The sequence below is a fragment of the Eleutherodactylus coqui genome, chromosome 6 (assembly GCF_035609145.1).
Source record: "Eleutherodactylus coqui strain aEleCoq1 chromosome 6, aEleCoq1.hap1, whole genome shotgun sequence".
In the NCBI taxonomy this organism is placed as follows: Eukaryota; Metazoa; Chordata; class Amphibia; order Anura; family Eleutherodactylidae; genus Eleutherodactylus; species Eleutherodactylus coqui.
The window spans coordinates 90818348-90841497 of record NC_089842.1 but is presented as its reverse complement, the minus strand read 5'-3'; the positions used below and the strand labels follow the sequence as shown (position 1 = coordinate 90841497).

Below are 23150 nucleotides of genomic sequence, written 5' to 3'. Positions count from 1 at the left end.
GTCATCCTGTCTCTAAGAAAAAATGCAATAAAAAGTGATCCAAAAGTCATATGCACTCCAAAATGGTACCAACGCAAACTACAGGACATCCCTCAAAGAATGAGTCCTCATACAACTATGTTGATGGAAAACCAAATAAGTTATTGCACACAGAAGATGGCAGCAAAAAATAATTTAAAAAAATTAAATGTCTTTGAAAAAAAATAGAAGTATATGTTTGATATCGTAGTAATCATACTGACCCATAGAATAACGTTATCAAGTCATTGTTCTTGCAATTTGTGCGCCGTATAAACAAGACGCATCAAAAGATGGCGGAATGTGTTTTTTTTTTTCATTTTACTCCACTTAGAATTTTGTAAATGTTTTTCAGTACATTATATGGTACATTAAATATCACCATTGAAAAATAGAACTCGTCCCACAAAAAACAAGCCTTCATACAGCGACGTCGAGGGATAAATAAAGGAGTTACAATCTTTTTAAAGGGGTGAGGAAAAAACGAAAATGGGAAAAAAAGGGGCTGCATCATTAAGGGGTTAAACAGTACCATTGGAAAATACAACTCGTCCCGCAAAATACAAGCCCACATACAGCTACGTCGATGGATAAATAACGGAGTTACAATTTTTAAAAGGGGGGAGGAAAAAATGAAAATGAAAAAAAAAGGGCCGTGTCATTGTGGGGTTAAAGTTTATTAGTAACCGTTGTAATCAGGTGCATTGGTCGTCATTAGAGATGAGCGAGCACCAAAATGCTCGGGTGCTCGTTATTCAGGACGAACTTTTCGCGATGCTCGAGAGTTCGTTTCGAGTAACGAACCCCATTGAAGTCAATGGGCGACCCGAGCATTTTTGTATTTCGCCGATGCTCGCTAAGGTTTCCTTGTGTGAAAATCTGGGCAATTCAAGAAAGTGATGGGAACGACACAGCAACGGATAGGGCAGGCGAGGGGCTACATGTTGGGCTGCATCTCAAGTTCACAGGTCCCACTATTAAGCCACAATAGCGGCAAGAGTGGGCCCTCCCCCCTCCCAAAAACTTTTACTTCTGAAAAGCCCTCATTAGCATGGCATACCTTAGCTAAGCACCACACTACCTCCAACAAAGCACAATCACTGCCTGCATGACACTCCACTGCCACTTCTCCTGGGTTACATGCTGCCCAACCCCCCCTCCCCCCCACAGCGCACACCAAAGTGTCCCTGCGCAGCCTTCAGCTGCCCTCATGCCACACCACCCTCATGTCTATTTAGAAGTGCGTCTGCCATGACGAGGAACCGCAGGCACACACTGCAGAGGGTTGGCACGGCAAGGCAGCGACCCTCTTTAAAAGGGGCGGGGCGATAGCCCACAATGCTGTACAGAAGCAATGAGAAATAGAATCCTGTGCCACCGCCATCAGGAGCTGCACACGTGGGCATAGCAATGGGGAACCTATGTGCCACACACTATTCATTCTGTCAAGGTGTCTGCATGCCCCAGTCAGACCGCGGTTTTTAATTCATAGACACAGGCAGGTACAACTCCCTATTGTGAAGTCCCTGTGGACCCACAGCATGGGTGGCTCCCTGGAACCCACCGGCGGTACATAAAAATATCCCATTGCATTGCCCAACACAGCTGAGGTAGTAATGTCGTGCTTAATGCAGGTGGGCTTCGGCCCACACTGCATGCCCCAGTCAGACTGGGGTTCTTTACAAGTGGAAACAGATGCATTTATAATTCCCTGTGGACCCACAGCATGGGTGGGTGCCAGGAAGCCACCGGCGGTACATAGAAATATCCCATTGCATTGCCCAACACAGCTGAGGTAGTAATGTCGTGCTTAATGCAGGTGGGCTTCGGCCCACACTGCATGCCCCAGTCAGACTGGGGTTCTTTACAAGTGGAAACAGATGCATTTATAATTCCCTGTGGACCCACAGCATGGGTGGGTGCCAGGAAGCCACCGGCGGTACATAGAAATATCCCATTGCATTGCCCAACACAGCTGAGGTAGTAATGTCGTGCTTAATGCAGGTGGGCTTCGGCCCACACTGCATGGCCCAGTCATACCCACACTTGTCAGACCTGCTCGGAAAGGTGCGCCGGCACTGCGCACATTTCCGCAAATCCCACACGCACGCTGCCACCCTGCGGACACTGCAACATAGGTTTAATCTGCCAGTGCACCGACTGCTGTGCGACGTGCCCACACAGTGGAACTCTACGCTCCACATGTTGGCCAGACTCTATGAGCAGCGTAGAGCTATAGTGGAATACCAACTCCAACTTGCGCGGCGCAGTGGGAGTCAGCCTCCTCAATTATTTACAGAAGAGTGGCCCTGGTTGGCAGCCATCTGCCAGGTCCTTGGAAAATTTGAGGAGTCTACCCAGGTGGTGAGCGGCGATGCTGCAATCATTAGCGTCACCATTCCTCTGCTATGCATCTTGAGAAGTTCCCTGCAAAGCACAAAGGCAGATGCTTTGCGCTCGGAAACAGAGCCGGGGGAAGACAGTATGTCGCTGGATAGTCAGAGCACCCGCCTGTCTATATCTCAGCGCGTTGAGGAGGAGGAGGAGGAGCATGAGGAGGATGAGGAGGAGGGGGAAGAGACAGCTTGGCCCACTGGTGAGGGTACACATGCTGCTGGGCTGTCATCCTTTCAGCATGTATGGCCTGAGGAGGAGGAAGAGGAGGAGGAGGAGGAGGATCCTGAAAGTGATCTTCCTAGTGAAGACAGCCATGTGTTGCGTACAGGTACCCTGGCACACATGGCTGACTTCATGTTAGGATGCCTTTCTCGTGACCCTCGCGTTACACGCATTCTGGCCACTACGGATTACTGGGTGTACACACTGCTCAACCCACGCTATAAGGAGAACCTTCCCACTCTCATTCCCGAAGAGGAAAGGGGTTCGAGAGTGTTGCTATACCGCAGGGCACTGGTGGACAAACTGATGGTAAACTTCCCATCCGACAGCGCTAGTGGCAGAAGGCGCAGTTCCGAGGGCCAGGTAGCAGGGGAGGCGCAGAGATCAAGCAGCATGTACAGCGCAGGCAGGGGAACATTTTCCAAGGCCTTTGCCAGCTTTATGGCTCCCCAGCAAGACTGTGTCACCGCTCCCCAGTCAAGGCTGAGTCGGCGGGAGCACTGTAAAAGGATGGTGAGGGAGTACGTAGCCGATCGCATGACCGTCCTCCGTGACGCCTCTGCCCCCTACAACTACTGGGTGTCGAAGCTGGACACGTGGCCTGAACTCGCGCTGTATGCCCTGGAGGTGCTTGCTTGTCCTGCGGCTAGCGTCTTGTCAGAGAGTGTGTTTAGTGTGGCTGGGGGAATCATCACGGATAAGCGTACCCACCTGTCAAACGACAGTGCTGACAGGCTTACACTCATCAAGATGAACAAAGCCTGGATTTCCCCAGACTTCTCTTCTCCACCAGCGGACAGCAGCGATACGTAAGCAATACGTAGGCTGCACCCGCGGATGGAAGCTACGTTCTCTCTCACCATTCAAAACGGGGACATTTCTGCTTCATCAATCTGTGTCTAATATTCCTCCTCCTCCTCCTGCTCCTCCTCCTGAAACCTCACGTAATCACGCTGAACGGGCAATTTTTCTTAGGGCCACAAGGCTCACTCATAATTTTTCTAAACAATTTTTATATGTTTCAATGCTCTTAAAAGCGTTGAAACTTTAACTTGAACCAATTTTTCCTTAAACTGGGCTGCCTCCAGGCCTAGTTACCACTTAAGCCACATTAACCAAAGCGATTAATGGGTTTCACCTGCCATCTTGGTTGGGCATGGCCAATTTTTGGGATGTACATTAGTACTGTTGATACAGCAATTTTTGTGGGCCCTCGCCTACAGTGTAATCAATTGAATTTTTAGCCCACCTGCATTACAGCTGACGTTACATCCGCTGTGTTGGGCAATGCAATGGGATATTTTTGTGTATCGCCGGTGGGTTCCAGGGCTACTTTTCTGAAAGCGCTGAACCACCAAATTAAAGACATGGACCAGGCATGGCACGTGCGTGAGGCTGCCGAGCTGCAGAGCCGCCACCAGCTTACGGCCGTTGTCACACACAACCATTCCCGGTTGGAGGCTCAGCGGCGCAAGCCAGTGGTCGGTCTGCTCTGTCAGACCCTGCAGCAGTTCGTGGGCCGTGTGCCTCTTCTCTCCTAAGCTGAGTAGTTTCAGCACGGCCTGCTGACGCTTGCCCACCGCTGTGCTGCCACGCCGCGTGACACTGACTGCTGGCGACGTGCTGCTGACACATCTTGATTGCGAGACAGAGGTTGCGTTGGAGGAGGAGCAAGGTGCTTTAGTGGAGGAAGCATACACCGCCGCAGATACCACCACTGAGCTGTGGCCCGCAATTCTGGGGGTGGGTAGGACGTGAGCGGTCCCAGGCTCTGACTCTGTCCCAGCCTCCACTAAATTCACCCAATGTGCCGTTGTTAAGTGGACCTTGGCAGTAACCGCGTTGGTGAGGGCGCGTACAATGTGCGGGAGACGTGGTCGTGCAGGGCTGGGACGGCACATCGGGAAAAGTAGTGGCGACTGGGAACCGAGTAGCGCGGGGCAGCCGCCGCCATCATGCTTTTGAAAGCCTCCGTTTCCACAAGCCTATACGGCAGCATCTCTAGGCTGATCAATTTTGCAATGTGCACGTTTAACGCTTGAGCGTGCGGGTGCGTGGCGTCGTAGTTGCGCTTGCGCTCAAACTGTGGCACTAGCGACGTCTGGACGCTGCGCTGAGAGACATTGCTGGATGGGGCCGAGGACAGCGGAGGTGAGGGTGTGGGTGCAGGCCAGGAGACGGTAGTGCCTGTGTCCTCAGAGGGGGGTTGGATCTCAGTGGCAGATTGGGGCACAGGGGGAGAGGCAGTGGTGCAAACCGGAGGCGGTGAACGGGCATCGTCCCACCTTGTGGGGTGCTTGGCCATCATATGCCTGCGCATGCTGTTGGTGGTGCCTCCCCAGCTGATCTTGGCGCGACAAAGGTTGCACACCACTGTTCGTCGGTCGTCAGGCGTCTCTGTGAAAAACTGCCACACCGTAGAGCACCTTGACCTCTGCAGGGTGGCATGGCGCGAGGGGGCGCTTTGGGAAACAGTTGGTGGATTATTCGGTCTGGCCCTGCCTCTACCCCTGGCCACTGCACTGGCTCGGCCTGTGCCCACACCCTCACTTGGCCCTCCGCGTCCTCGGCCGCGTCCACATCCTCTAGGCCTACCCCTACCCCTCAGCATGCTGTATTACCAGTGATTTGATTTCCCAGGCAGGAAAGAAATTGGCGCAAGGCTGCACTCAACCGTAGCTGGTTGCGTCTGATTTTTGTACGTTGTCCACGCAGCACACAGGTACACGGAGACCTTAGGACTGACACAGGCAGGCCAAATATAATTTCTTTTCCTTTTTTGCAAAGGGAAGCACCCACTGCGTATATTCAATGAACAAGAAGTTTAATATCTGTGGTGTGGCCCTCAAAAAGTGTCACACAACTATATTGTAGCAGAGTTATTACCTCTAGCAGAGCAGGTATTTGCCAGTCAGGAAAGACAATGGCGCAAGCCTGCAGTAAACCGTAGCTGGTTGCGTCTGATTTTTGTACGTTGTCCACGCAGCACACACGTACACGGAGACCTTAGGACTGACACAGGCTGGCCAAATATAATTTTTTGTCCTTTTTAGCAAAGGGAAGGACCCACTGCGTATATTCAATGAACAATAACTGTGTTGTGGCCCTGCCTACACAATTCTGTCCCTGTAGTATCAATGGAGGGTGCAATGCTCTGCACAGACGATTTTTAGAAAAAAAAAAATATGCAACACTGCTAACAGCAGCCAGCACAGTACTGCACACGCTTCAATTTGGCCCTAGAAAGGACCGTTGAGGTTCTTGAAGGCTACACTCACTCCTAACACTCTCCCTGCCTATACACCACTTCTGTCCCTAATGCCGGGTGCAATGCTCTGCACTGCCGATTTTGAGAAGAAAAAAAACACTGCTAGCAGCAGCCTGCACACAGGTAGATGTGGCCCTGAGAAGGACCGTTGGGGTTCTTGAAGCCTACACTGACTCCTAACGCTCTCCCTACAGCAGCACCAGCACTATAGTACTTTCCCTCAGCTAACTCACAAGGCATGTGTGGCGAGCCGCGGGAGGGGCCGACTTTTATACTCGGGTGACATCTGATCGCCCCAGCCACTCACAGCAGGGAGGTGGTATAGGGCTTGAACGTCACAGGGGGAAGTTGTAATGCCTTCCCTGTCTTTCAATTGGCCAGAAAAGCGCGCTAACGTCTCAGAGAGGAAACTGAAAGTAACCAGAACACCGCGTGGTGCTCGTTACGAGTAACGAGCATCCCGAACACCCTAATATTCGCACGAATATCAAGCTCGGACGAGTACGTTCGCTCATCTCTAGTCGTCATTAATGGGTTAAAAAAGCTCTAAAACTGTATGTATTGGTCACAGCAGGACTATGCATAATGAAACAAGTTTCTCTGCTCACCATATATGATGATTCTTCCTTAACCTGTGGTGCCTGCAAAGGTAAAGAAAGGTGGAAATAGAAATGACATATCAATTAAACACGTAATATAGGTGGAAGAAGTCAGTAAGAAAATTCCCATGACGGCATAAATTTCTTTACATTTCCAATAAAAAAATGCAAATCTATCACCTAGAAGGAGTTTTCGAAATGGAATGAAACTTTTTATGTGTAATTGTAACATTGATATAAGTGATGTGTGCAGACGGCCTAACCCTAAACTTTTCTTCAATTATATACAGTAAAAAGATAAATATTGAAAGTGTTGGCCCTTTAATAAATAATGTACGAAAAATAATAGAGGTTGATGAGAAGAAAGCAAATCTATTAAATAGTTTTTTTTCTCTAGTGTACTTACAGAGGAAATAAAATGCAGAGTGATAACATAAACTCTCCACTAAATGTCAACAGTGTAACCCAGGAAGATTAAAATAGACAAATTCAAGGTAAATAGTTATATAACTTCATATTAGCATGAGAAATGTAAACCAGAAACCAGCTCCTCTGCAGTCGCACCCACACAAGGACTGGCTGGAAACTACAACTGATGCGCAGGAAAACGGAGAAAGCCCAGCATTTGGGTAAAAAGCTTTCAGTATTTATTAAACAATCCAAACAGACATGGAGGAACAGGGACAGCACATGCTCCGTGTCTGTTTAGATTGTTTGTTATTGACCGAAAGCTTTTTACCTAATGCTGGGCTTTCTCGGTTTTCCTGTGCATCTCCAAATCAGCATGGGTTTATGAGGGTTCACTCCTGTCAAACCAGTCTTGTCAGCTTCTACGAGGAGGTAAGTTCTAGACTGGACTAGGGAGAGCTTGAGCAGGTTCAAAAGGTGAAAAGTAGAGTAATAAATGGAATGGTCGGGCTACAATACCCAGAGAGGTTAATAAATTTGGGGTTATTTAGCTCAGAAAAAAGAGGAGTGACCTAATAACTATGTATAAATATATCAGGGGTCAGTACAGAGATCTGTTCCACCATCTATTTCTACCCAGGACTGTGACTGTAACAAGCTGTGACTGTAACAAGCTTCCCTCTACAAGGGAAAGAAGGTTTCTACATCAACGCATAAGGGGGTTCTTTACTGTAAGAGCAGTGAGACTATGGAACTCTCTTCCTGAGGATGTGGTTATGGTGAATTTGATAAAAGAGTTCAAGAGGGGCCTGGATGTCCTTCTTGAGCGATAAAATAGTATATGTTATAGTCACTGATTACTTCATGTGTTGATACAAGGGTTATTCTGATTGCTAGATTGGAGTCAGGAAGGATTTTTTTCCCCCTTAAATGGGGAAAATTGTCTTATACCTCTTTGGGGTTTTTTGCCTTCCTCTGGATCAACAATGGGGGGAAATAGGCTGAACTGGACGGACATGTCTTTTTTCGGGCTAACATGCTACGTTACTATAATTTGAATTCTGCGTTATTGAAAAAAAATTGCGATATGTCACCTCTTGACACGGATTCCGTGTAAAATCTGCATCGTGTTTTCTGCATATAGATTAACCCGTCTAATCTGCATGTGTATTTACTGCTGCAATAATGCAAATCCACAGCAGAAATCTGTGTTTAAACACAGAGCTCCTGCTACAGTTTCAACTTAAATTCATGTCAGATTTTTTTACAATGTGGATTTTGCCCATGTTCATATCAGGTCATTTTTTATCCTAACCCACTAACGGCAGATTCACATGGCCATAGGCGCAAATACGCTTGACAGTACAGAGCATAGTTGCGCCTGAATGAGGGAGATTTCTTCTCTTTCACTGGCAATTCAAACTCAGCGCCAGAGCGCAGGAGTTTGAAAAAAGAGGCGGGAAGTCAGGAGCTGCCGGATCTTCTCCCACATAGTCCTTCCCGGGAAAAAAGGTGGTGAAAACAAAACCACTGAAATCCCCTAGAGATCAGTGGGTTTGTTTCGTCCCGTTATACTGCCATGATTATAACAACAGTATAGGAGGGGAAAAAAAACACTCGTCTTAATCCGCCCTAACTATGAAAACTATATAACTATGTTCTTTATAGAAAATACAGAAATAATAGGGTCTTGTTTTCCAGTTGGTTCTCGCTATCTGTAATAATGGTCTCAGAGTTGGAGAGTGAAGTGCTAGACTAGATGGACAATATGGAAATTTGATAAACAATTTGGCAGGTTTTAGACAAGCGTATTAAGGGAACATTTCTGTGTCTGTAACATGTACGTATGTCCCGGCCCGAACTGGGAGCATCCTAGGTCCCTAAGATGCTCCGAATTCCAGTCAGTAAACCTTGTGGTCCGGCTGGGATATACGTCCATATTGTGGTTGCAGAAATGTACCCATAATACACTCATCTGAAACCAACCTTAAATGTATTTCTGTTTCTATGGCAGTATTGCAGCATCCATGTGTTGTGACATCTTCACATACTGTACCTGCACATTTTCATAAAGAGGGATGTCTTTCTGTCTATTCTCCAAAGACTCTGGGGAGAGATCACAAGACATCATAAGAAATTATCATTTATAGAAGACCTGTCCGCTCTACTTGCATGTCTGCTTTATAAATACTTGTATTCCCTGTGAAACAACAATTCTAGAATATATTTTTCTTACAGCTCTGTATTGTATCATTCCTTTGTTATCTCTCCCAGAAATTTAGGAATAAACTGACAACTGGGTAATACGATTCCCCTTTGTCACACGGACACACCCTTTTGATAAAGAGAATGCTAACATCCAGTTGTCAGTTTATTCATAGATTTGTAGGAGATAACAGAGGAACGGCCCAACACAGTTTTTAAAAAAGGATCTCCAGAATTATTTCATAGGGAATATAAGTACAAAGTGGCAAAATTCAATTTTCCCTACTCAGAGGTCTCCGGAGGATGTTCTGTTGTTCCAAATGAAGTGAAAATAAACTGCGATTTCCGGCAAGTGGGCAAAAAAAAAAAAAAATCGCACCATGTCCTATCCTAGTGCGAGCCTTGCACAGCTTTGCTTGGACGGCTTCCTTTGCAGTCAATGGAAGCCGCCCACCCCACAGCGAGTCGCTGTGGCTCAGCATCATCGCCTGCGCAATAGCATGTCATTCTCTGCACTGCACACGTGTGGCAGTGCGCCAGCTGGCACATCCCCAGAGGAGAGAGAAGACAACATGACAGGTATGCAGGGGTCACTGCCGGGGCACGGGGTCTGATTCTGCTGTGAGATCTTGCAGTCGGAATCCAACCCGGCTGTGTGCGTTCGGCTTTAGTACAGCAGAAAGCCCTTCAGGGGCTTCTGAGTTGGGGAAGTTTAGTTTTGCCAACTCTTTATTTACTATAACAAACATATCCTTCCTAAGTTCTTCTCTAAGTGACTGAATAATCATCTTTATAAATCACTAGAAAATTAATCTCCAATTTTTAAGTCCAAAATTCTGTTTTGATCAATTTTCAAAATATATAATTATCACTTTCACTGCTCTGCTTTCTGATACAAAGCTCCAATTTCAATAGATTTAAAGTGGCCCTCCGGTCCTGAACAAACAAAGATGGCCGCACCACTTGTCTGATGATGTGATGCACACTGTGCATTAGTATACATCAAAAACCTAGGACACCACATGCTACAAGATGTCAGCAGATCCACACATGGCTTCGCCCCATTGTTAATTCAGTGGAACTAACCACCGTAATGAAAGACATGCTGTGCATTTTAAAATCTATAGCGAGGGGGGCGTGGCTAAGCCATCAAAGAGAGCAGTCACAGTGAGAAGCAGACATAGCAGAAAAAAGTAAAAAAAAACAACAGGTCTTTGCCTGTTTCCCAGACCTACACCTTTGTGGACTACCTGTGGAAGACCCTAAGAAGCAGCTGGGCAATAGAAAAGGACTTTCACAGTCTCTTGGGCCTGCTGAGAGGGGAGAAGCTAGGACCTGAATTTTAGAAGCATCCACTGGAACAACAACCCAGAGCCTGTATAATCCAATAACAAGCCAAAGCCAGTGCAGCAGGATCACATACCTGGACACAGCAGCTGGATCAAGGTAAGGAGGATGGGTGCTAGGACAATTTATCAGTGCTGATACACAGTAGGGGGCCAAGCACTAGAGCAGTGATGGCAGATAACAGCTCCATGCAGCCCTTCCTCCTTCTTCATTGAATGACATTGAATGGCTATGATTAGTTAATCAAGCACCGGCTCTCATTGGCTGATGTGGCGCTCGATTAATCCATCAGAGCACTAACTTCCTGGAGGCGGGTATTCAAGCCCCGCTTCCAGGGAGAACTGCTCTGTCGGCTTGCAGGGGGATGCAGCAGCATGCAGCAGCAGCGGAGACCAGCGCAAGGACAGGAATGACGAGGATAGGTGAGTATTGTTTTTATTAACATGTAGTCTAGCTAGGGCTTATTTTTGGGGGAGGGTTTATATTTCGAGCCTCCCCCGAAAATCGAGGTAGGTCTTACTATCGGGAAAACATGGTATATCTTCCTCCTCTATGTCAGATCCTTATCAACTGGTATGCTAAAATCTATGTTTCAAGATCTAAAAGAATGTATACAAAACGATTAGAGATGAGCGAGCACCAAAATGCTCGGGTGCTCGTTACTCGGGACGAAATTTTCGCGATGCTCGAGGGTTCGTTTTGAGTAACGAACCCCATTGAACTCAATAGGCGACCCGAGCATTTTTGTATATCGCCGATGCTCGCTAAGGTTTTCATTTGTGAAAATCGGGGCAATTCAAGAAAGTGGTGGGAACGACACAGCAACGGATAGGGCAGGCGAGGGGCTACATGTTGGGCTGCATCTCAAGTTCACAGGTCCCACTATTAAGCCACAATAGCGGCAAGAGTGCCCCCCCCCCCCCGCACTGTCAGCATAAAGATCGTTCTCCTCTGCCATAGCTGTAACAGCTGTGGCAGAGAAGAACGATGTTAGCCCATTGAATTCAATGGATCCGGCAATACAGCAGGTTCCACTAAAAGCAATGGGCTGCCAGCGTGCGCGGGATGAATTGTCGGGAAGGGCTTAAATATATAAGCCCTTCCCTGCAATTCATCCAGAAATGTGTAAAAATAAAAATATATACCGGCGTATAAGGCGACGGGGCGTATAAGACGACCCTCCAACTGTCACCTTATACACGGGAATACAGCGGAGCAAAGAATAAAAATCATTACTCACTTCCCCCGGCGTTCTGCGGCGCTGCTGCAGGCTGTCGCTCCCTCCTGGTCCCCGGCAGAGCATTGCTTTCTGGACGCAGGGCTTAAAATCCCCGCCTCCAGAAAACACACGTGCCTTCAGCCAATCACAGCCATTCAATGACATCATTGTCATTGGCTGTGATTGGCTGAAGGCACGTGTGTTTTCTGGAGGTGGGGATTTCAAGCCCTGCGTCCAGAAAGCAATGCTCTGCCGGGGACCAGGAGGGAGCGACAGCCTGCAGCACCGCCGCAGAACGCCGGGGGAAGTGAGTAATGATTTTTATTCTTTGCTCTGCTGTATTCCCGGCATATAAGGTGACAGTTGGGGGGTCGTCTTATACGCCCCGTCGCCTTATACGCCGGTATATACGGTATATATTTTTATTTTTACACATTTCTGGATGAATTGCAGGGAAGGGCTTATATATTTAAGCCCTTCCCGACAATTCATCCCGCGATCGCCGGCAGCCCATTCCTTTCAGTGGAACCTGCTGTATTGCCGGCTCCATTGAATTCAATGGGCAAACATCGTTCTTCTCTGCCACAGCTGTTACAGCTGTGGCAGAGAAGAATGATTTGTCTTCTATATGTTCTCAATGGGGTCGGCGCTGCTGCCGCCGGCCCCATTGAGCGCATATAGAGAAGAGAACAGGAATCGTAGATCGCACATAGGTGCGATCTGCGATTTATATGGCCTAAGAAGGACCGTTGGGGTTCTTGAAGCCTAAAATCACTCCTAACGCTCTCCCTATAGCAGCTCCGGCATCAACAGCACTTTCCCTAAACTATGTCAGAATGCATCTGTGGCGAGCCGCGGGCGGGTAGATTTTAATACTCGGGTGACACCTAATCTCGCCAGCCACTCACTGCAGGGGGGTGGTATAGGGCTTGAACGTCGCAGGGGGAAGTTGTAATGCCTTCCCTGCCTTTCTATTGGCCAGAAAAGCGCGCAAATTTCTCAGGGAAGAAAATGAAAGTGACTCGAACATCGCGTGGTACTCGTCTCGAGTAACGAGCATCTCGAACACCCTAATACTCGAACGAGTATCAAGCTCGGACGAGTATGCTCGCTCATCTCTAAAAACGATATAAGAGATGCGGTTTCAGCCATACACACAGATGTCATAGCGACTGGAGAATGTACGAAACACCTTGAGGAGAAGATGGAGGAGTTTGTAGTAGCCCACAATTCCCTTGTGGACACACACAACAGAATGGAAGATGATACCACATTCATGAAACTCAAACTAGCTGATTTGGAGGATAGGTCAAGGAGAAATAACATCAGATTCCGAAATATCCCAGAAGTCAGTCCTTATGCTTATATTAAAGAAGGCATATTAAGGGACGATGGAGGGGTCTAATCCTGTGCACTGGAGATCACCGCTGGTTTCAATTAAAAAAAAAAAAATCATCATGGTATTTAAAATTTGTTCTTTAAATGTTAAAGGACGAAATAATCTAAACAAATGCTCCCTTTTTGGAAGGAACATAAAAACCAGGGTTGCGATATCTTCTGTGCACAGAAGGCTCATCTAAATGCCATAGATGAAATCAGAATCAGAAATAGCACTTTCCCACATATATTTTTCAAACATGCCATAAACAAAAAAAGAGGGGTTCTTATTGCTGTTAAAAACGCGCTGGCATTTGAATGTATTAAGGCTTTTTTTGAATGATGATGGTAGACACATTATACTGTTGTGTGTAATCAATGGTTCTCCATACACTATATTGACCCTATATTGCCCAAATGTCAAACAGTCTACTTTTCTTCCTAAAACATTAGAGCATTTCAATAATGTCTGACAATGGGCTGCTATTATTTTCAGGGACTTTAATATTGTCCCTAACTCGGCCCTGGATAGAAATCCCTCTGGATCATCTGATAAAGCTCAAGATATCCAAAACTTGAATTTTAAGGAAGGGCTGTATGATGTGTGGTGAATCCAGCATGCCAATGAGAGAGATTTCTCTTTTAACTCTAATCCACACAAGGTGTACTCTCATATTGATTTTTTCCTTGTAGATAGATGGCTCCTACAAAGGGTCAGCTCTTCCCATATTGATTTGATATCCTGGTCAGACCATGCCCCCGTATCCATCACAATCAAAGAAAAATACAATTTCACTCCTTCACCTTGAAGGCTTAATAATTTTCTCCTCAATATATACTATATTTTCACACCACGTTCAAGACACTCTCACAGAATATTTTAGGCTAAATGACTCAGAGGAAGTTTTAATCACATCAATATGGAATGCCCACAAAGCAGTAATAATAGGTCACTTCCTAAAACAAACAGCTACTGAAAACTGTCAAAGATTACCGTATTAGAGATAGACAATCTTTTAAATTCCATAATAGTTCTTGAAACCAAAAACAAAAAGCAACATTCACATGAGACTTTAAAGGGCACTTTAAAAAACTCAGATTTGAACTCCATTCACTATTACAAAACAAATACAAACTTCACCTCCGTAAAGCTAAACTGTCTCAATGCGCCCAAGGTAATAAAGCTTCCAAATTCCTTGCTAATAAAATTAAAACCAAATAACTCAAATCTAGGATCCCTTATCTAGTAAACTCCCAAAGCAACAAGATTATGAATCCTCGAGAAATATCAGTGGAATTTGTTAAATACTACAGCTCTTTATACAACTTAATAAAAGATCCATCTATCACACACCCAAATCAAATACTTATAGATACATTTTTAGGAGATATCTCCCTCCTCTTCTTATCCTCCTCTAAAATAGAATTTCTAAATAAAGAGACCTCCATCACAGAAATACTAGACTCCATTACATCGTTAAAATCCAACAAATGTCCCGGGCCATATTGTCTCACAAATGAATGGGGTTACTTACATTCTGTTCTCAAAAAAATTGGATTTCACAGTAATTTATTATCAGCAGTTATGTCCCTCTACTCATCTCCCAATGCTTCAGTATATTCTTCCGGCTTCATATCTAAACCATTTACAATAAGCAACGGTACTAGACAGGGTTGTCTCATGTCACCATTAATCTTTGCCCTAGGTATGGAAGCATTTGCAAGCCATATTAGACTCTCGCAAAATATCGACGGAATCAAAGTAGGGGAAAGGGAGTACAGAATAAGACTTTTTGCGGATGATGTAATTCTTGCACTCTCAAACCCAGCCACTTCTCTATCTTCTGTCTCCAAAATAATTGATAATTTCTCTAAAATTTCATACTACAAAATCAATATTTCAAAGTTACAAAAACTTAACCTAGGAATTAAGAAGTCCTTAGTTACCCACTTTACCAATTTATATAAATTTATCTGGGCCAAAAACTCCATATCGTGCATAGGCATTTCTTTAACCTCCTCCACGTCAAAATTATTTGAAGCAAATTTTGAACCTTTAATCCCCTTGATCAAAGCTGAATTAGGAAAGTTAAGAACTCATGGTATCTCTTCACTATCTGCATCAACTTTGGATGGACCAGGGTTTCATTACATCTCCAGATCTTGTATCTATTTTTAAAAATCCTAGAACAGATTTATTCAAGTACTTTCAAAGCTGTCACCTATTACAAAATTTCCCCTCCCTCACTAGAGTCAATGTCCCCTCAAAAGTAGAGGCCTAGTTGAATTCCACTCAAGGATCCAACAAGGGAATTTCGGGGTGTTACCAAATTTTAATATCCTACACACAAGATCCGTTAGCTCCCATAAAAAAGAAATGGGAAATATATTTACAAACCCAAATAGAAACGAACACCGATAGTGTCTTACGTCCCAGAAACTCAACAAAATATCCCCCCACTAAAACTGTTAGAGGTGTGGCTTATCAGAGGGAACTGTAATGCACTTGTGGTGGTACTGTCCGTACATTTCAGGTTTGTGGACTCAGATTTTCCAATTAGGCTCTGATAGCAGAGAGGCTGGCAATATACAGTAAGAGAACCCTGGTGGATGTCTTCCAACATCGAAGCTGTGCAGCATTAAATCATAATGTCTTTAGACGTCAGACAGTGGATTGGAGAGGGTTAATCAGTATCTTCTCTTACCGTTCAGCCTCCTTGTTGAGAATTTCTTGTATAAGCAGATACTTCCAACAATTAGAACAACTCCCAGGATTATGGCAGAGGCAAGGCCAAGTGCAAGGGTACTGTAATGTCCAGGCATCATTTCTAGAAAAAGACATTTCGGTGTCACGTTACTGATCCCTCTATTCTGGGGTCATATACATTTGGTTTAGTAGAACAACAAGAATGGGGTGGGGGTGGGGGGTTGTCCAGATCTTGCAGCAATAATACAATGTGATTGTATTAGAATAGTATGAAACTGCTGACTGATTTACCAAATTCCTTATAACCTTATCTGCAGTCACATTCACATATACAGAGACAGTAGCAGTGCGGGGGGTCACTGGGTTCCTCATCACATGAAAGGTTGTACTAGAATTAACATTTATCATGTATCAATATGATTGGTGATAAAATCTTGAGTGGTGAAGGACTCACTACTGAGACCTCATCGATTCCGAGAACAGGGTCCCATATTCCCCCTTTTTTCTCATTGTGGGCTTACTGCACACCGGCAGTGAGAAAGGGTATGGAATGGAGCTGTGGTTATTCATTCGCGCTGCTGCTCCATTCATTTTCAATGTCACAGCTGGAGATTGCTTACCATGTTTTCCCAAAAATAAGACACTGTCTTATATGAATTTTTGCCCCAAAAAGGGCACAGTGTCTTATTTTTGGGGTGGGAGGCCTTATACTCACTTGGTCCACAGTGTCCTGATGCCTCTCGATGGTCTTTGGCGGCGCTGCGGTTAACTGTGTCCTCCTCGTCTCAGAGCTGAGCTTCTTCACTGAATGGCTGTGATTGGCTCATCTCGCTTTGCTGGAGCCGCGGTGTTCAAAGCCCCGTCACCAGAAGAAGCTGAGATAGCAGACGGAGAGGACTTAGCAGTTTGCCGCAGCGCCGCCAGAGACCATCGGGACGCCGCAGTCCAGGTGAGTATTGATTATTGGGGGGTAGGTCTTACTATTTTCGGGGAAATATATATATTATATAAAGTGTATATATATATATATATATACATATATATATATATATATATATATATATATATATATATATATATATAAAGTAGACAGGACTCCTGGTGCGAGGGTTAACCAAGGGGTGGAGCAGGAACCAGATAAAAGCCGGTTCCTGCCAAAGACAAGAGGGAAAGAGACAGCTCAGTGGAGCTGGTAGGGAGGGCTGCTAGCCCAGGGTCTGGTGCAGACCAAGAAGGCCAGAGGTTTACAGGGTGACGCCCCTAACCTCAATACCTGAGAGAGGGCCAGCGCAGCATAGGGAGGTGCTGCAGGCTGGTGGCCTAAAAAGGCAAGAGTCCAACAGGGATGACACCCCTGGACTCACCCAAGCAGAGTGGAGGCTGGTAGCCTGGAAAGGCAAGAGTCCGACAGGGATGACGCCCCTGGACTCCCACCCAAGTTGGGGTACTTACTGACATGATGTGATGTGATGTGCTGTGCTGTGACGTGCTGTGAAATAAACGCTGGCAGGAGCCAGACAAAGATATATGCTATTCTTGAGCCGTGTTTACCCGTGCGGTGCGCCATATCTGGTACGAGAGACCAGCGATCTCGAGGCAAGAGTACCCCCCTTGCTACATTTTATATATATATATATATATATAGTACAGCCTTATAATTGCTTAGTTTATAATTAACTAGTATTAATGAATAATTTTTTCATCTATTGTATATATAGTTTAAAGCAGACACAACCCTAATTATGTCCTCCTTCCTGCCATCTGCACTAGCACAATAACCAGATAAACATGTAAATAAAGAGAACAATCTAATTATTATGTAATAAATGTGTATGTGGAGACGCTAGTTACATCACATATTATATAAAGTAGATATATATTGTACAGCCTTATAATTGCTACATTTATAATTCACCTGTATTAATGAGTATTTTTTTTGTTGTGCATACAGCCTAATCTGTATGATAATGCAGCATATGGGACATAAACTATATCTACAGCACTAGGAAAGATTGATGTCCAGTTCTTGAAAGCATTTAAGATGATAAGTACAATTTGTTGCTGACAAGGATGTACCAGATTTTAAATAGGTGTTCCCATTAAGGTAAGCATTGACACAAAGGACAATATTCTAGAGATGCCATCTGTCCTAGAAAAATAGTCAGACAATAAACTACTAAGGGTTTGCTCACATCCGTGTCAAAGATTCCGTTCAGGACCTTCGTTGTTACCTTCTGCTAGAGCAGCAAAATACTGGACTGCTGACTAAAAATCAAACGAAATGGGAGGCTGTCCAGTGTCATTTGGTTCCAGCATAAGACAGAACCATTCAGCCAGGGGGTGTAATTTTCCTGCTCCCCGAGCAGAACAGAAAAAGCGGAATCCCCTAACGCTGATGTAAACGAGCCAATGTGATGATGATGATAATGAATTATTATATATATGCCATTGTTTAGTATTTTGTGGAGTTTCAATAGGTCTGGAAGTGAGGCTCCCACATCTTTCTTTGGCCTTTGGAGTGTGGAGACGCTCAGTTTCGGGTGTGAATTTCCCCATATAAAGGTAGACATCAAAGAGTTTAATGCTTTGAAAATGCGGTTTAGGATCCATGTCGGGATGTGTTGCATAATGTAAAGGCATTTGGGTAGCACTATTATCGTAATTAAATTTATTTGACTCGCTACTGAGAGTGGCAGAGAGCTCAATAATTTAAATTTGGTCCTAAACAGGTCTATTAGGGGATGTACATGCAATGCAGATTATTGTACATATGTGTCTTGGCAATAACATATACAAGTGCCAGCTGTTATACTGACATGCCATATGTCAGCACCAGGGAGTATATAAGTCACTGATAATGACCATGTGTCACTGTGCTTCTTTTACTGATCCCATGGGGCTATATTATTATTCTGTAAAGGATAAACTGTTCTCATGATAAATGATCAGCGGAGCTTCCTGTATCTGTTATTAGACAATCAGAGATCATATCTCTGGAGCTCATTAGGAAATGGAAGCTGAAGTCTGATTAGCTGTGAAGTGCAATGAGGACAAAGTTTCTCCAAGACAGTATTCATATATGATGCACAGAAAGGAGGAAATGGAAATAATACTCACCATAGACGGTCAGGGTCACATTTATATCCTGTAACGTTTTCAATGTCCGTATCTTTACTGTATAGTTTCCCCCGTCTGTGATCTGAAGATCTTTGATCTGTAATGATCCATTACTGAAAGCCGTGATCCTAGGATTGTGCTGAGATACAGTAGCTGTAGGACCATGACTACCAGGAAAATATCCCAGGATGTGATTCTGAACATTTGTATTTGGTCCTTTAGACCAGGAAAACACCACAATTTCCTCAGTAATCCCAGTAACTCTCAGGGTGACGGCTCCATTAATAACTGGATACTGAGGGATTAGCTGGATGCTCCTCTGTCCGCTGGTCACATCCACTGCCAGGCCGAGGAGAACTACAAGAGAAAAGATCATCAGTTACTTTGTACTTTTATATTGCCTTCCAATAAAACACTCCCTGACGTTACATCTGTATGAAGGATTCGGCTCCTTTACCCTCCGCTTGTTCTGGCAGAAATTATTGGTAAGGAAATCACTCCTCCGGATTGTATCTCTTTGGACTGCGGCCTATTTTTGGCCTTCATGGAGTTTTGAGAACAATGATGTTTTAACATTTCCATTGGTGTAGCCTTGTGAGGGCTCGTAATTATGGGATGAGTTGTATGTTTTAATTAAATCATTTTGGTGTACAAATGAGTTGATTAACTTTTAGTGATTTTTTCTTTTTGGTAAATTCTTTTTTTATTGAAAATAAATGAACAATGATATGCAATATTTCGATACTTCACATAATCAGTATGCAGCTTATTTACATAGTCATTTCAATTAAAATCTTTAACATTTTAAATTTTGTTTTCAAAGAACAGTGAAGGAAGGGGGGAACGAGCGAGGTAGGGTAGGATGGGAGAAGGGAGGGAAAGTGGAGGGCGGGGAAAAGTGAGGGGGTGAAGGGGAGAGGAAATTGGGTTTCCAGAGTCAATTCCTTAGTTAAGGAGATGTGTTAGCTACAGGCGCCTGATTATGCCATAACCAATAATTGCCCTAAGCGACACTTAGGAGGGAAACATACACATAGGATATGATTGTCAAATCAAACATGTTAGAAAGCATCACTGGATCCAGACCAGTTCTGCCAAGGTGTCCACACAGATCTAAACTTTTCATGAGTTCTGGAAGCCTAGCTTGCCAATTCCTCAAATCTACAGATTTCACTTACTTTGACTATCCATTGGCTAATGGTAAGTGCATTGGGTTGGAGCCATTGGAGAGGGATTAATGATTTGGCAGTAATAATGATTTGGATAATTATATTAGTTTTAGAAGGCTTATAATTCTCTGAGGGTCTGAACAAGATCACACAATCAGGAGAAAGTTTAAAGGTACTTTCAGATATGTTTCGTATTGCTTGTTCCACCCGTTCCCAATGCAGTTTCAGAGCCGGGCAGAACCATCATATGTGGATTAGGCAGCCCTCATGACCATTACATCGCCAGCAAAGATTAGAGTCAAAAAGTTTATAGGCAAATAGCCGTTCAGGTGATTTGCACCATCTCGTTAACAATTTATAATGGTTTTCTTGTAATCTGACACAATTAGAATCGCCATGTGAGGAACCTAGAATCACTTTAACCTCTTTGTCTGTTAGCTTAACCCTTTCCAACCCACTGTCTGACATCTGAAGACACTCTGATTAAAGGCTATACAGCTCCGATGTCAGAAGATATCCGGCAGGGTATTCTTACTGTATATTACTGGCTGCTCTGTTGTCGGGGGCCTCTCCAGCATATCCCATAGCGCAGTACTGGCTCTAGCCAGCAGATTGTAAAATGGCAGAAAGAGAAAGCCCTTAGGAAACCCTGAATCTAAAATTGGATTGCAATGAATTTCTTTTTAAATATAGATAGTTTTCTACTGGAGCAACAGCGTGCAAGCTGTAGCTCAGAAAACGGGCGTAAAGAAGGGTAGGCTTTGTTAAATTGCTCAAGAGTCTTGGTCAGGTGAAACAATCGTAAGGTATTGAGAGAGGGGATTGTTGTCTTAGACAGCAGACCCTCCAGTAATTGCATACTCTTAGATGTGCGAAGAAACCAAAGGTCGACAATTGATATCTCATCAAGATAAGACCTGATATGTTTTGTGTGAACGTCCAAATTTAGTCCTAAGAAATCTGGTATTAGGCTAAGGGGGGCAGCTGGAGGTGGGTGTGGGGCCAGCTCCCCTCTGAGAGCGTCCCAGACCTCGCAAGAACCTCTCAGGAGGGTGTCAAAGGAAGATTTCTTGTATAGTTTTTGTGAAGGAAGCAAGAGGTCTCTAAGGAAAAATGTTCCATGAGAAGTTTGGGCTAAGTGTCTAACTATTTGTTTTTTTGAGGGTTTAGATAATTTCATCCATTTAATCAACTGGGTTGACTTATAATATTGAGATATACCAGGGAGGTTTATCCCACCGCTCTCCCTCCTCTGAGTCAGGAGGCTGTAAGATAAACAAGGCCTTTTATGTTTTCAGATGAATCTTGAGAATTTTGACCTGATTTGTTTAAAGAAAGAGTCTGGGAGGTAGATCTGGTTTATTTGTAATTTGAATAAGATTTTAGGAACTAGATATGTTTGTATGAGATACTTCCGGCCGAACCAAGAGAGCATTGGAAGGTCGTATGTAAGTAAAAGTGAAGAAATTTCTCTAAAGAGGGGTTCGTAATTGTTGTCGTATAGATGCTCTAGATCTTTGGTGATTTTAATTCCTAATTACTCAATGTAAGCTTCAGTCCAGGTGTACTTAGTAGATTTTTTGAGTTTTTTTTAGCCCTAGCTGAGGGTAGCGTTATATTTAGTACAGTTGACTTTGAGACATTCACTTTAAAATTTGAGAAATATCCTTACGCGTTTAATATATTGTTGAGGTTTGGAAGGCTTTGCTCTGGGTTAGTCAATAGAAATAGTATATCATCCGCAAAAGCTACAGATTTGAGAGAAAGTAGGTTAAGACTAATTCCCCCGATATCTTTACTCTGTCGCACTAGGTGAAGCAGGATTTCTAGTGAGAGAATAAAGAGGGTTGGGGATAAAGGGCAACCTTGGCGTGTACCTTTAGTGATAGGGAAAGGAGATGAGAAGGAATCATTCACTTTAATTTTGGCATGGGGGTTAGAGTATAACGTGAAAATTGCTTTAATTAAGGCTGGATGAAAGCTGAATTTTTCTAGGGCTGCCCGCATAAAGTTCCAATCTACCCTATCGAATGCTTTTTCAGCGTCTATTCCCAAGAAGACAAGTGGGATTTTGTTTGTTTCGGGCATATCTTATTGTGTGTAAGATCTTTGTTAAATTATTAGAGATGAGCGAGCATACTCGTCTGAGCTTGATACTCGTTCGAGTATTAGGGTGTTCGAGATGCTCGTTACTCGTGACGAGTACCACGTGATGTTCGGGTTACTTTCACTTTCTTCCCTGAGAAATTTGCGCGCTTTTCTGGCCAATAGAAAGACAGGGAAGGCATTACAACTTCCTCCTGCGACGTTCAAGCCCTATACCACCCCCCTGCAGTGAGTGGCTGGCGAGATCAGGTGTCACCCGAGTATTAAAATCTGCCCCTCCCGCGGCTCGCCACAGATGCATTCTGACATTAGTTCAGGGAAAGTGGTATCTTGGTGGAGCTGTGATTGGCTGAAGGCACGTGTGTTTCTGGAGGCGGGGATTTCAAGCCCTGCGTCCAGAAAGCAATGCTCTGCCGGGGACCAGGAGGGAGCGACAGCCTGCAGCAGCGCCGCAGAACGCCAGGAGAAGTGAGTAATGATTTTTATTCTTTGCTCCGCTGTATTACCGGCGTATAAGGTGACAGTTGGAGGGTCGTCTTATACGCCCTGTCGCCTTATACGCCGGTATATATTTTTATTGTAACACATTTCTGGATGAATTGCAGGGAAGGGCTTATATATTTAAGCCCTTCCCGACAATTCATCCTGCGATCGCCGGCAGCCCATTGCTTTCAGTGGAACCTGCTGTATTGCTGGCTCCATTGAATTCAATGGGCAAACATCGTTCTTCTCTGCCACAGCTGTTACAGCTATGGCAGAGGAGAACGATCTTTACGCTGACAGTGAGGGGGGGGGGCACTCTTGCCGCTATTGTGGCTTAATAGTGGGACCTGGGAACTTGAGATGCAGCCCAACATGTAGCCCCTCGCCTGCCCTATCCGTTGCTGTGTCGTTCCCATCACTTTCTTGAACTGCCCAGATTTTCACAAACAAAAACCTTAGCGAGCATCGTCGATATACAAAAATGCTCGGGTCGCCCATTGACTTCAAT

At 44.6% G+C, this 23150-nt stretch overlaps 1 long non-coding RNA gene across 1 annotated transcript; it reads right to left on the bottom strand.

Annotated features, from left to right (window-relative positions):
* Nucleotides 1-6512: 6512 nt before the first annotated feature.
* On the bottom strand, nt 6513-15836 carry LOC136631392 (uncharacterized). The gene is made up of 3 exons (XR_010793010.1): nt 15766-15836; nt 8969-9018; nt 6513-6546 (listed from the first exon to the last, which is right to left on the bottom strand). It is a non-coding gene; the product is annotated as an uncharacterized lncRNA (long non-coding RNA).
* Between the last annotated feature and the right edge of the window lie 7314 nt (nt 15837-23150).